The 11,310-nt window shown below is 47.1% G+C and overlaps 1 long non-coding RNA gene across 1 annotated transcript in view; it reads left to right on the top strand.

Moving 5' to 3' along the window:
• The first annotated feature begins 4,340 nt into the window (after positions 1–4,340).
• Positions 4,341–11,310, top strand: part of LOC122647107 — a 16,302-nt gene continuing 9,332 nt past the window's right edge. The window contains exons 1-2 of the long non-coding RNA XR_006330791.1: positions 4,341–4,876; positions 8,481–8,489. This is a non-coding gene — a long non-coding RNA (uncharacterized LOC122647107). The remainder of the gene's footprint in view (positions 4,877–8,480; positions 8,490–11,310) is intronic.

Below are 11,310 nucleotides of genomic sequence, written 5' to 3'. Positions count from 1 at the left end.
TGCCCGGTCCTCCCCCCTACAAAGCGGAGGGCAGCCCTTCCTCACTAATAGTATTTGCTTGGCAAGCCACCTTATCCTTTCATTTCCAGTTTACCGGATTAACAACACCCCGTGCTTCAAATTTGCTTTCTCGCTTGAGGGTCGTGCTTTTGTAGCTATACGAACTAGGGCCCTACTTCTAGCGATACACTCTAACTACTTCCCTTGGCACTACCTACCTTTCCCATCTCGTCCCTCTACCAATATAGCTGCACCTCCGGAGAGGAAGGGTAAAATGAAATCAGCCTATAGTTTTATAATAGGCCTATCCCGCGGCTCCTCTTCTCATACGTATTATAAAGCCCTGGCCTTGGCTCCAACCACGTATTCTGAGCAGTCACCTGTTCCCCCTTCTAAGGCCGATCGAATAAATGGGTTTCTCGCCCATGGCAAAGCCAGTCAACCGACTTTACCAGATATATGGCCAAGTTTCAAGAGTAGGCTTCAGAGAGACAAGAGGTAAACCAGCATTTGCAGCTATAGGTGGCTGAAAGTAAAGGTTCAATCCGACCTTCCCTAGGCCTTCTTGCCCGGCACCTACTATTGGTTCTATTTCTTGCCCTCTCAATCATAGGCCCAGATACCAAACTTTGAAATGAGAGTTCAAGTCTTAGCCACCGATTCGGCGGTAGAGATTCCAACATTTTAGGTGAAGCTGATTCTATAGGGGCTCCTCTTAGCCGACTAACCCCATAAGAGAAGGATGCACAACTTGAGAGAGGCTGATTAGAACCTTACCATATCATATTCTATTCTTCGGCTGATTCTCCAATGCCTGAACCCGGGGGATTCGAAACTTGAATTAGAAAGAGCTGGGAGCCCTTTGGGCTTCAACGTGGAAGTAAAAGCTAAGGCATGACTCACAGAAAGTGTTCTCGACTTCAAGTAGCGGTCAGATTATAGGCAACTGGAATTCACAACATCGGAGGTAGAACATCTCATTCGAGTATACCAGCCCCTAAACCTTCTATTGCTTTTTTTTTTTTTTAGATCTCCTTCACCCCCCCGAATCTATATATGGATTAAAGACTTGCCCTTATCTCAATCTTATCGAGCATTCTCACTTCACTTGAAGTAATAGTAGGAGCTGTTAGCACATGCCCCCGGAAGGACAACAACAGAACTAGGGGCCGGGTAACAAGGAGAGGATTGGCACCCCGAACAGCCGCTTTGAAAGGTGTGAGTTTAGGGAAAGCAAGTATTGTGATGAGATCCGTCTTTCGGCTTGGTCGAGGACACCATTACCTTGTTGTTCGCATCGTGATCGATGTAGATTCTTCCTCTCCGTTCTCGTTACACATATGATATGGTACCTTTTGGTTGCACACCTTTCGAGAGTTTCCTAAGGAGGATCAAGGAAAAGAGCGTAAATCCGTTCATTTGGGTTGTTGTTAGCTCTTATCCTCGCTACGAGTGAAGTAGGTTGGAATCAATAAGGTTCTTCTTCCTTTTCGGGTGTGAAAAGGCTGTTAGGAACTACTCGACGCCGTGTTGAGATCCTGTTCTTGAACAGCTGTACGGGTGAGATCGGGGCAAGACCTGTTAGAATCATCCCCCCACAGTGGTTTTCCTTCTTTAGTCAGTAAAGGCCCAGGGTTAACTACAGGAGCAACCTTGGTTTTGATTGACTCTCTAGCCCTACCTGAAACATTGACATTTCAAGTTCAATCTGAACCAATTAGTCCCTACTAAACGATTCCTCCCGGTATGAGAAGTACGCTTTAGAAAAGACCACGTTCCTTTTATCTTGGGCTTTACTGATACACTGAACACCAACCCAATCTCGACTAAAAATAAAAATTTTTTAAAACACCTACGCGAACGGACGCTTGAAGTGACTTAGACCTACTATATAAATATAAACAGACTGTCTTTCCTAATGTGCTGCGCTTTCTTCTATACTTTATTTCATCTCTTCAGAGATTTCAGAAAAATAAATAACTGTTTCAAACTTTTCTTCTTCATATATGACAATTGAAGACATTTCTCGATTTAGAGATTTATCAAACTTACTTCTAAAGCCTGTCAGAAGAGACGAGGACGAGATGGGAACTTACCACTCACCCAATCCGCTCAAAAGTTTAGTTGCATAGGCCAAACAAAGATAAAAGAAATAGAACCTTAGACCAGACCTAGCTACCCTAGACCTATACCACTGAAAGATTACAAATGGTGAGATCGGACCTCGAACCTTGGCATAAGCTAAACCTTTCGGCCGCCTATACCAGGCTTTTCCTAAGTCCTTGAAGAGAGAGAGCACCGCCTGGTGCGGTTGTTCAGGAGAACTGCGTCAAGGTAAGAACCAGAGGAAGACGATGACCTCAGCTCAACTCTCGTGCTCCTTGAGGAAAAGCTCTCAACAGTCAGCTGAAAAGATCCAATGAATTTGAGAATGCTCTTGCGCTTGATCAAAAACAAAGGCATCTTCTTACTCTTACTGTTTATGCCGATACTGGGTTTGCTGCTAATGCTTGTCTCGACACTAGAGAACATGCCAAATTAACGGTACCCTTACCCGGAAGAACAACCGTTTTAGAACGGGGAGGAAGCAATTGAAAGCTATGGCTTGCCACTACAAGCTAAAGCCAATGCACCAGCTCCTACACCGGAAGAGCACATACACCTTGAATGCCCGATCCCTGTGACTAAGGCTACTAGAATATGTTAGGGCTCGTCCTATCTCACGAATGGCGGATGAGCTGCTGCTTTTAGAAGATTCAAACCTCTTGATTTTAGATCCTCTAAACTTCTCTTCTTCTTAATAATCGCATAAGCGGGAACTCCCTTTTACAACATAGAGCCCGGGGCCCCTCTTTCATTAACAACAGAGTCTATAAGGCAGGCTTGATTGACAGTGTTGTCTTTCCGGTTTTATAGTGAACCGCTAGATACTGACTTTCAAGCTGAGGATTTCGATGAAACCTATGATTCCAGAGCTTCCCGATAAAGAAGGAGTGAAGGTCAAGCGAGTGACTCGGCTTACCATAACGGGGAACGAAAGACAGGATCTTTCTCTCTTCCACCTGCAGGCTTTGTAGTGGCAAACCGTAGCCCGAGGGCTTTCTCTGGAAAAAATCCTATCTCACAACTTAAAGATATATGAATGAGTGCTTTCTTCTTCAAGAGGGTGCCTTAAGAGGAGTGACTCGAGGAACGAAAGGCAGGTCTTTCATCCCCTATGTTTTATTCAATGAGAGCGCCCAATGGTGATAAAGAAAGGGGAGAAAGGAAGAGCACAACAGAGATTTTTGAGGTGTCTTGATGAGTCCGAAGCCCAGAAAGTGTTGCAAGAAATGCACGATAGAATCTGTGGAGTGTGAGGTAATAGCCAGAGCAGTACGTCTACTTCACTGTTTAACGGTTAGCTGTTTAAAAAAAAGTATTTCCTCTACGACTTATCATTTGAATTGATTTCCGCAGTCGGTAATAGCAAGCAGGACTAAAGAAAGCAGCAGTCAGAAGCAGTTGGATGCGGAGAACTGTCAGTCGGCTGTCGGTAATAGTCAGAAGCGGTAAGAAAAGAAGCGGTACACTGTTTACCGGGAGGACCAGCAAGAGCAGGCTACGAAGTAGAGACTTTGAATCTGAAGGAAGGCAGTCGGGAAAGCCCTAAAGGTAAGAAGGTCTTTGTTTAAGTCAAGTGACAACGCTTAGAGAAAGAAAACCGTTAGTGAAGTGTCGGGAGATGCGTACAGTTTCGGCACTCGAAGAAAAGCCACTTCTTTTCTTGTTCCGGGAAGTACTACAACAAAGTCAAGCTCTTTGTTGCAAGCCGAGCAGAACAGAAGATAGAGGAAACCGGAACTTGAGCTATTAGACAAATTTCGTTAGCAAGCGGTACTTTGATGACCCACTTACCTGCCCTTTGTTGTGTAATCTCCTCAGGCTTGACCAAGTAGTCTCTGCCACTGATACCCCCGAATATCCAACATGTTTCAGGTGGAGGATCACGAAACTCCGTTAAACACGGAGGTGACCAATTCCACCACTTACCAATAAGAAAATCGTAGGTCTTCCAAAGGAGACCAAAAGTCCGAAACTCTTGCGAATTCACGTCTCTGGCCTTCCAATGTACTTCTACAACGGGAGGTTGGAACAGTTCTTCAAGGGTCGCATCATCATTCCATGCGGTTGTATGATACCAGTAGAGATATTTTAACCAAGATTGGACCCAGTTTCTTACCATGGTCCTCTGACGGAACTCTACCTCTCCATCAAAGGTAAACTCATCGGGAATCCACTGGAGTTCCTTAGGTTTAATATGTTCCCTTATATAGGCGCTTGTTTAGAGCCCTCTCAAGTATGGACCCATCGGGTAACCCCTACTCATCCAAAACTCTAAAGGATAATTGCTACCTTTCACCGGCTTCTCAGCCATCTTTCTAACCCGTTCCCAATGTTTGGAACGGATATTCTGTAATGATGCTAACACTCGATAACCACCCCCATGTAGTCTAACTAAAGTGGAGAATCTTTTCACTCCATACTTTTGACCAACGGAGATAAGTCCATACAAGTGACTTGTCATCATGCAACATTTCATAGAGACAGGTAAGGTACGATAGTAACTCGTTTGACACAGAATCGCTTTGCAAATTCAAAAGCACCCTGTGTGGATATAATAAACTTTTTGGTGGAAATTGTCACCCCCAACTTATCCAGAATGTCGCGATAGGCCAAGGCAACTTCCCTATCCCCGATTACAACATCATCACCGAGAATAGCATAATTGCGAAATCGGATGCCAGGTTTCACCTTTTCTGCCGCTAGCCACACAACAAAGTGGTGGGACAAAGTGAATAAAGGCCAAGAGGAATACAACCCTAAAGGTTGCCCTGTCACAAAACACAAGTCCCGATTACGGTCAACCCAAGGGGGACCGAGAGGAAGGCCGGGAAGAGGAGTATACCGGTATTTCAGGAGGTATTTACATTTTTTTAGATCTTTTCGGAATTCCAATAAGAAGTGCCCTATTTGGTTGTTCCCGAGTCGTAAGTCGCCTGCCAAAGCAATCAATGGAAGTGAACGAAGGACTTCTTCGACAGAGAGACGAGCGCAATAGCCCCAAAGTCCAGAGATACCAACAGCCGCTGACACGGGAGCTGAACAAACACTATACCAAACGGCGGATCGACAAGAAGATTCCAAAGAATTGAAAAATCGCTACATGAGGCAGACCACCTCAAGGGGAAAACCGAACAGCAAGAAAGCTGGAAGAGGAGCCTAGAGGAAGCTAGGATGTTTGGCTCTCGTGGGGGAAGCCAATTAGGAAAGCAGGCTAGGCGGCGTTGTATCCTAGAGAAAGGAAGTAAGGAGTAGTGGGTGGACATGCCTTTCGAGTCTTGCTCTGTTCGGACTCTTTAGTCACGCACCGATCAACAAAAAAAGTTGGGCAAGGCGGACAATCGGGCTATTCCGATTAATTCCAAGACTTTCTTGCGTTAAAAGCATTCCAGTGAAAACGATCCTTTGCCTTTTCCTTTGATGCCAACTAGAGCTAAAGGTGGCGTGGCGACCGAGAGGAAGGCTTCGGGATGGGCGGTTATGTGTGGAATGTAATGGATTGCTACTCTATCACCCCGAAAGCCCACTTGTTAGGAAGGAATGAAAGCCTGATTGCGCCCATGGTACAGTAAGAATTAGGTACTATATTTAGGAAAGCTAAATAAGTCATATACGAAACGCTACTCACCTAACTTAGTTAATAGCGGAGCTCTATCAGGGGGAGCTAAAGAAAGAGATCGAACGGAAGGCCTGCTACCGGAATGTTCGCTTACCTGATTGCCTGCCTATCTCTTATGGCTTCGCCTGCCTTTTTGATTTCCGCCTACCTCTTCCTCAAGCTCTGTCCCCCTCCTTCCGTCTTTCAGGATTTATTTTAGTACTGGGCCTGGGCGCAGAAGGAATCGTCCCACCGCCTTGAGGTTTTGAATGAGGGGCCTTGGAACGGATCCACATCGTATTCATTACTGAATATCTATATGGTTCACCAACTTCCTCGTTTCGTTGCTCGGATTCGAGAGATGGCCTTTCAATACAATAGACCTTAGGGGAAGATAAGACAGACGCAACACTCATCCCGATGGATGCGAGACAACAGATGATGTGGGAGGTGTGTTTCCCAAGGAAGAGAATACAAGAAAAAGAGATCAGCAACTTCCAATAGTCGCTCCGAAGGGCATTGCTTCCGGTTCAATCCATATCTCTTCCCCTGCTTTGCCTGCCTGCTGCTCTGCTCCCCCTTCGAATGGATTGGATCCGCTGCCCCTCCAATAGAAGCTGAAGATGCGGGCTTAGAGCAAAAACCCCGCTTTTTTTTAAGTAAATAGTTTGGATTCGCTTTCGCTTCTGGGCAAGCGCAGTGGTCAAAGTAGTTCAAGTCAGTGCTTTCCTTCCGGGCGAAGGGAGAAGGCACTCGGTCTATAGAGAGATCAAATCACTCTTTCTCTTCCGGGTACAGGTAGCTTGCTCCTTCTTGTGCGGGATGAGATTGACCAGATGAGACAGCTGATACCGAACTACCGCTTGCATATTTAGTCCTTCGGAACCTTTAAGTGTCCTTCGGACCTTAAAAAGTTTTTGAGAGAGGGTTGGGGAGAGAGAGTGCTTTAGGGCCTACGTGACGCTTTAGTCCTGTCTCGGTCGGTAGGCAAGTCAAGTTGGCCCTTACTAGTAAATGGGGCAGTTCAGTGCAAGTGGCTCGTAGATTAAACCTTCCATCCCTCCGCTCGGCTTTCTACTTTCTGCTTTAAACTACCTCTCTTCTGTCTCCCTGTCAGCTAACAATTTCCTTTCACCACTGCTAAAAGCTAACCGGGGAAGAAGGAAGAGATATCAAAATTGATATCTTCTGAAATATTGAGGATGCTGCAGCAGTTTGGTTTCACCTCGTCATGGTGTGAGTGGATCAGGGCTTGTGTATCCACGATTTCATACTCAATCTTATCTACCCCTATGGTGACTTTCCGGGGACTAGAGAGACTAGACAAGGCTCGTAGAGACCATACCGATTCATCTGGATGGCGGACTCCCTTGGTAGGCTTATTGATTAGGGAGCAGCTTCGGGACTTGACTCCAGTTTCCATCTCTCACAATCCATGCCTGCCACTTATTTTGGGCTGCCATTATTCACTGGGCGGTGCTCTAAAGCTCTTTGGGAGCTGGTGTTGAATAAAAGACGGCAAAGGTTAGCCTGGGTCCATTTGTTCTCATTTGCAGGTCAGATCTAACTACTGAGATCCTGTCTCCATAGCCTTCAAATTGACTTCCTTTCGCTGTTTTGGATTCCCGTTGGTTGTTGGAAGCTATTCAAAGAGATTTCTTATGGAGTGGCCAAGACCTTGGATCTTGCATGCACTTAATGCGGTGGGAAGCAGTTTTCCGGTCAACTCTTTTTTTGGGTTGGGATGCAAAATTCCATTACCTTAACCAAGCCTTGCTTGTCAAATGGGCTTGGAGATTTGTGACGCAACTAGAGCCGGCGTGGGCTAGGCATAGTTGAGCTAAGTCTCTTCCGCAGGGGCAGTTCTTCACGTCCATTAGCGTTCTTTGCCTGACGGTTCATCCATTTTTCACTCCTGGGTTGCTATCGGACATCACCTAAGGCAGGGGATTAGTATTTTAGTTCGTAATGGCCAGGCGGGTTTTATACTGATTCTTGGGCCTCCTGATTTCCTTTGCTGCTTTAGGACTATCCTTATCCTGATTGATGATATCAAGTTGAAGAATGCTTTTCTTGGCGAGATCACCAAACCATCTGGAATCTCCCTTTGCTGCTTCCAGCTCTGGAACCTGCTATAGAGGAAGTTGAACAACTCTTGCAGCTGATTCAATCAGTTCACATACCACGGGATCCTCCAACTGACTCCTAAAAATGGCAGATTTATTCCCGGGGGGTCATATACAATGTTGTCGGGGTATGAGATGATTGCATCTGAGAATTGTTGGTGTTTCCCCGCAAAGAAAACGGATGCGCTACCGCGCCCGCGCATTTGTTGTTCTGGCGCGCGAGGCGTATTTATTGTCTAAGGCCGTTGCTTGTTGGGGCGTTTTCTTTTAAGCGGAGAGCAAACAAAGGCGAGTTTGCTATGTTGGACGGACGAAAAGCTGCAACAAGACGGGTGGGGCTACCTGCAGTGGGACCACGGCACGGGGGGATCAGGGGCAAATAGGGATGGACAGCTCGAAGAAAGCGCCACATGCGGAACTGTCTAGATAGAATTCCGGCCCGTTAAAGAAGAGGGGTCCCCTCGGGACCAAAGACTCCCTGCAAGAGGTACATTCCCTTACAACTACGAACATAGAGAGTCTACGGGCCTTGATCAAAAGCCAGAAGCTTCGGCGAAGGGGTAGGTTTTTAGAGGATAAAGTGGCGATAAGAGGGCGAGCGGAGCATCAATCTCATCTCCGCACAAGTATCTGGCTTCGCCCCCCCAAACTAGGTAAAAATGGTAAACACGACAGACTCCAAATCTGTTCCATTCAAACGCGGTTCGAATCCGATAGCGAGTGGGGCCAACAAGACCAAGGCTTTCTACTCGCGGTGATTGATGATAGAAAGTTACTTTGTAACCTTGACTCCACCTTCGTGGAACGGGAGTGGCCCTAGCGGGAAGGGATGGACGAGCTCGCTCCAACCGAGCAGGAGTGGGGAACTTTTTGAACTATATTTAGATCTTCCTTCCGACTGACCAAAAGGGCTATCTTATCATTTCTTTTAGAGTCATTTAGATTGATTCTTGTTAGAGTGACTTTATCTACCTACGGAAAGGAAAGAAGGCTACTGCTCTATTGCCTGACTTGACTGACTGGACTGCTCTTTAAGGGAAGGGCCGCTGGGAAAGAAGGAAGTCTTATCTCTAAAGGCAGAAAGGCTAATCTTTTCTAGTCTAGTTGAGTTGAGTCTATTCTGATAAAAGTGACTTACCGCTCTTTAAGGGGAGGGCCGGAGGGAAGGCCTAGCTATATACACATACACCTGCCCACCAGAGATGCCTACGAGAGACCGAACCGAAGGGAAAGCTAGTCTTTTTTCTAGTCTAGTCAAGATAGTCTTTTCTGGTTAGAGGGACTAACCTACTCTCCGCCTCTGCAAGCACACGCTCGCAGGCGGGTAGCTTCGCACCTTCGGCCTACCGATTATCCCCTTTTGGTCAGGTTGCCTACGCTTGGTGAGGTTGCCTTAGCTCGCTCCGTCTTCCTGAGACGGATGCTCGCTGCGGCTGTAAGAGTGCTTTCACCTATACAAAAATAGATTTTAACCAAACATCGATTTGTTTCCCTTAATCCATCAGGTTTGGTACCCTCATATCCATTTATCTTTTACCTTTGCGTTGGGGGCTATGGCAGTCGAGTGGAGGCAACTTTTGGACTTAAACTACTATGATTGATGCACTGGACCTCAACCCATTACGTATCTATTTCTCCGTACAGGAAATGAGGGAAGGAAAGACTATCTGGGGTTCTTATCTCCCCTCCTCTGGCCAACCATACCAACTAGTGAGTAGTCGTCCAATTCCGGTATTTGTTCCGTTTCCCCGGCAAAGACAAAGACTCAAAAATCTTAGCCGGGTTGGGCATGACGGCTATTCCTTCCTGTCAATGGCCCTCCATCATTGAACCCCTATCCCGGCGGCTATGTCGCCCTATCCCCCACTCAATTGTTCTATTCGAATTTCCCCGGCCTCATCCGAATCAAATGTCCAGGTCGGTTGCCACTTGACCATCTTTAGCTTCTTCTCTCACTCCAAACAATTCTCTTCTTCATCGCCCGACCGAACCGAATAGGGATATGGTTGTACTGCTGGTGCCCCATCGTGATATTCGCTATACCCTTCTGATATCCCGGCCGGGACGGAATAACCAATTGAATATCCTCGGAAAAATGGGGGATAGGGAAAAAGGTCAGCTTATTACTTAAGGTTAGAACAGGTGAGGTTAAAGGTGCCGAGCTTGAAATCCCTAGCAAAGCTGAATCTCCCCGAACCTGAAGCAATGGCTTTTCAATCACGGGTTGGTTTTTCAAAGCCTTCTCCAAGCCTGGCTCACCTGCCAAATCAAGGTATGAACTCGGCGCGGATTCCCCCTAGACTAAAGACGAAGCTCCTTTTGTGCCTGCCCATGCCTCCCCACGTCTCTTTCCCCCAATCGGTGGGTGTCTCCCCTAGTGGTCTAGGAATGAATGGCTTGAATCAATCTAAACTTCTTATTTATAGGAAGGATTCGATCCGGTCACCCCACCCGGAAAAAGTCTAAACCTATCTTTCCCAGCCGGTACGCTGCCGATGTCCCACAACTCCAATATCCCGAACCATAAGGACTCGAATGGAATGCTAGCGTTCTGTTGGATTTGCATCCGACACTTTATAGGGAAGAGGGGTTGGCCGTACATGAGAAATCAATATTGCTGAGATCGCGATGGCGGGCATTAGCATTAGAGGCTCAGGAATATAAAATCGTCGTCTGCCGGAATGGAAGAAAGCCGTTGAAAAGCAGGGGAAGTGGTCAGCCAGCCAGCCAGCCCGGGAGGGATTGTCGGAATTCGAGAAGTGATGAATGATGATCGCATAGCTGCCGGAAACCGTGATGATCCAGTTGGTTCGACCAGCCTTTGATGGCTCCATCCGTCCATAACCGATCTCCTTTGTTAGTCGAGCGGAGACTGACTGATCATCCTTTCCCCCCACGATCTGAGGAGTGGGGGCCGAGATCTCATCCATAGCCTGTGGCACATGCCATTGTTCCAACCATCGGGCTTTGAGCCGACCGACTCTCCCTTCCCCAGCTCCGGTTAGGCACAAAGATATCCCTAGCCCGATCGGCAAGTAGAGTTGTAGGTTGGGGAATTTCTCAATAGAAAGTAGTCGATCGGGTTACTCGCGACCGGGGAGCGAATCATCAACGGATAGGAGAACGAGGTCGCGGGTGAGGTCGGTTCTATCCTCCCATCCCCCCATTCCGGTTTCGGATCAACAGTTAGGTCAGGTTCCCCCGCTTCTTCTTCATCGGCCCTAAAAGTGAGAGAGATAGTCGGTTCATCAGTTCACGTGCTGGCTGGCATCGGCTGCTCCCTCTGCTTCTGGTTTCGTGGGATCAATTCGATAAACGGATGAAACAACCACCTCTGCCTGTGCTATACCTGGCTCTGGTGCTCCTATCACGGGGGACACTTGAACTGAGTAAATGGCGAAGACCCAGATGATCTTCTGATCTACGACCACCCTCCCCGATCTCATGGAATAGCCTGAATTGAGTGATCGAGGTTCAGAGCTT

Source organism: Telopea speciosissima, unplaced genomic scaffold (assembly GCF_018873765.1).
Source record: "Telopea speciosissima isolate NSW1024214 ecotype Mountain lineage unplaced genomic scaffold, Tspe_v1 Tspe_v1.0012, whole genome shotgun sequence".
Taxonomy (NCBI): Eukaryota; Viridiplantae; Streptophyta; class Magnoliopsida; order Proteales; family Proteaceae; genus Telopea; species Telopea speciosissima.
This window is presented reverse-complemented; position numbering and strand designations above follow the sequence as displayed.